Source organism: Priapulus caudatus, unplaced genomic scaffold (assembly GCF_000485595.1).
Source record: "Priapulus caudatus unplaced genomic scaffold, Priapulus_caudatus-5.0.1 Scaffold76, whole genome shotgun sequence".
NCBI lineage: Eukaryota > Metazoa > Priapulida > Priapulimorpha > Priapulimorphida > Priapulidae > Priapulus > Priapulus caudatus.
The window spans coordinates 150442-153872 of record NW_014577137.1 but is presented as its reverse complement, the minus strand read 5'-3'; the positions used below and the strand labels follow the sequence as shown (position 1 = coordinate 153872).

General features: G+C 40.6%; 1 protein-coding gene across 1 annotated transcript in view; it reads left to right on the top strand.

Moving 5' to 3' along the window:
- Nucleotides 1-455: 455 nt before the first annotated feature.
- LOC106821534 (antizyme inhibitor 2-like) overlaps nucleotides 456-3431 on the top strand; it is a gene marked incomplete in the record, with an annotated part of 16647 nt that continues 13671 nt past the window's right edge. The window contains 1 exon segment of the mRNA XM_014826387.1: nucleotides 456-635.

The window sequence follows — 3431 nt, the reverse complement described above, 5'->3', positions numbered from 1 at the left end:
AAAATTCTGCTCAATAGATGGCGGGACAATGTCATATCTGATCCCGCGCTCCGCCCGTGCTGTCCTCGCCTCAAATTGAAAATTTTGTGCATTGGAAGGTGCTGCCAGCACTTGCTTGTGGTCATTTATGGTACTAATGAAATATAGGCCAGGTATAGACGAGCACTATGTCCTTATCTTACAGTAGGTTTCCGTCACGGATGCTTACGCAATGGCAATTAGTTAAAGATATCGAACCCATCTAAAGACGGCAAAGCGGTGTTAGTTTCATACACACGAAATAGTGCCAATTAAAATTACTCCTAATTATAAAACACCTTATTTATAAATAAAAAACCCTCTTTAATATCTATAAAAATATATTATGCGTTTATTAGGCATTTCCAATTCACACAAATACCTCCATGTAAACAACCGACAGTTACTCGCGCGAAGAACCAGATAAAACCAGTCGTTGGTGGCACTACTTTATATTTGCAGGGCATGGTGCAAGATTAGGTGTTGATCCCAGTTTTGTGTGCGTTTTTAATGTATCCGCAATACTGAAGGTCTTCCCTAATCTTGTGATACGTAACTTTGGTAAAATTAGTACTCTAGGCATAAACCACAAAGGCAGGTGGGAGCCCTCCGTTCAGGTAAGTTGCTAGTACTACTAGTCTCCGGCAATGTGTCCGGTTTCCAACTCGGCACTGTAGTCTGTAGTCGCGTACTGAGTACTGTCTGTACTTACTAGTACTACTAGTACTACTACTACTACTACTACTACTGCTACTACTACTAGTACTACTACTACTACTAGTAGTAGTACTACTACTACTACTACTAGTACTACTGCTACTGCTGCACTACTACTACTACTGCTACTACTACTACTACTACTACTACTAGTACTACTACTAGTACTACTACTACTACTACTACTACTAGTACTACTACTAGTACTACTACTACTAGTACTACTGCTACTACTACTACTTACTAGTACTAGTAGTACTGCATAACTAACTAAATTGCCGTAGTTGGTTGTGTTGTGACAGTGTTACTGTTAGTAATATTATACTAATTATGTTATAGTGGTACACTTGTAAGTTGTAGTAATAGTAATACTAGTGGTACTAGTAGTAGTACTACTCGTGTGTTACATCTTGTACACATCTCACTTTGTATTACTATTAGTATTAGTAATAGTATTGGTAATAAACTGCTTAACTTCTTGACTTCTGACAAACTTAATTTCCTGCAAAAGTGACACGTGCGTCTAAACAGAGGAATTGCTCCGACTTGTGATTCCCGAATGTGATATCCCTGGTTTTCACCGAATGTTGTCTAGAATTCTAAGGAATAGGGAGTGGTTCTGGTTGGATCGTTTTTCCAGTGCTACACTATGAAAGACTGCAACAATATATTGTAAATTGTACAAGTAAATTGTTCTTCGAACTAGGTTTTGCATGTAAAGGCAGGAGTTTATGCTACACATTATGCTAGCCGCACACTATGATTTTGCTCGGGCCGCAGTCGTAAGCCCTCGCACACCATACGCTCGGCAGCCGATCGATCGGGAGGCCCCCGCACACTGTACGCCTCAAAGTCGGCGCTAACCATGGCGTTCCAAGCGGATTTAGCGTGTACTAAGGGTTGGGAGTGTTTCCCCTAGCAGCAAGCAAATTCGAATGGTTTTGATTTTCGAATGGTTTCAATGCGTACAGTTGCCGCAGGGCTATAAAACATTTTATGCCAGGTTTCGTAACTGCACCTGTCCTCCAATGCTTCCACGAAAAATGCCTCACAAAACGCAAAATGAGCGGGCTTTTAACACTTATTTATCTACATGGACATCTCACCTATCTTTTTGAACACTTTCCACAACTTTACACCATGTATTTATGCATTTATTCCTCAAAGTGCTAGCACTACTTGCATTTCATTTTCAAATGTGTACACGCGTGACGTCACGCGAAATGTAGACAAAACACATGGGCAGCTATGATGCAGCCTATTGCATTACGCCCCTCCCCCAGTTTAAATGTTATGCCGTGGCATTTCATTTGTGTCTAGTAATCTTAGTGACCTTTGGCAGCGACTTTTTTGACATTAAATTTAAAATGTTGCCTTAGCAACGCTAGAAGTTAATATGTAGGGTTAGGTTCGAGAACCGTTGCGACGTTTATTTTTGCTAACAATTACTAGTAAAGTTGCAAATCCGTGGCTTTTGAAGTGACAATCAGTTGGTCAACAAATATTATCATTTTAAGCTCTAAGATTAGGCTTAAGCACTCAGGAACTTCTGTATGGAGTTCCTCACCCCCCCCCCTCACCCTAGACTCGCTCACCTGTACGTATTCCTGCATTCGTATTTGCACACCTATTCTATGTAAAGCGGGACTTCAAAATTTACCGTTTTTTCTTGTGTCTCATGTTCTGATGCAATATTGAAACAGGTTTTGGTCTTGTCCAAACTTCAGAAACCCGTTTATTGTAAGTCTAGCCATTTATTAATTATTGGCCAGTGTTTGAGTTACGTAGATGTAATAAATAGTACAGCGGTTAGAAAGGATCCGGTTGGAGAGTAATATTGAAGTATACTGACTGTATTTATTGCGTGTGCGGTGTGTAGCGCGAACTGCTTTTGCTCATGCAAAAACTAATTCAAGGGACCTCAACCTTGGACTGGCACGCATGTGCATGCTGATATGAACCCAGTATTAAACCCTGACAGTGCGTCACAGCTAACTACCTAGGATATCGCTTGCTTAAAACCATGACTGTCTTGTAACTTTTTGCATTTTACAAGTACGACTGACTGAAGTACAGTGGCCTTGTGGAAGTGCATGGGAAATTGCAATACAGTACAATCTGCAAAAAGTAGAATGCTGACATGTGATCTCTTCAGCTATTTTATGACGCAATCATTGAGTGTAAAAGTTTACATGTGGAGTTCCGCAAGGATTTAGATATTCTTATCGCCAAACTGTTTACAAAGCACCAGACTACTCTTGGTATGCCTGACCGTTGGTTTATTTATCGTGGTTATCATCAGCATAAGTCTAAAACACTTGTAACCATTTCAACATCGGTTTACTTTACACATCTTTATCATTTCATAGAACAATGAACACCGACATAAACTTTACACATGCTGCATGTGTTTACTTGCAGAATAGTGGGTTCTTGTTCGTATACTATATGTCGTATGTACATGTGCTGATGTAGATTTATTCTGTCTGGACACCAGTAGATAACTAGTCTCCCCTGAAGCCACAAATACCATTGACAATGACATCATTTGCATTGCCTACACTCGTGTCTGTGGTGCGAAATGATGTGACATGAGGGGTGATGTGACATGAGGGGTGATGTGACATGAGGGGTGATGTGACATGAGGGGTGATGTGACATGAGGGGTGATGTGACATGAGGGGTGATGTGACATG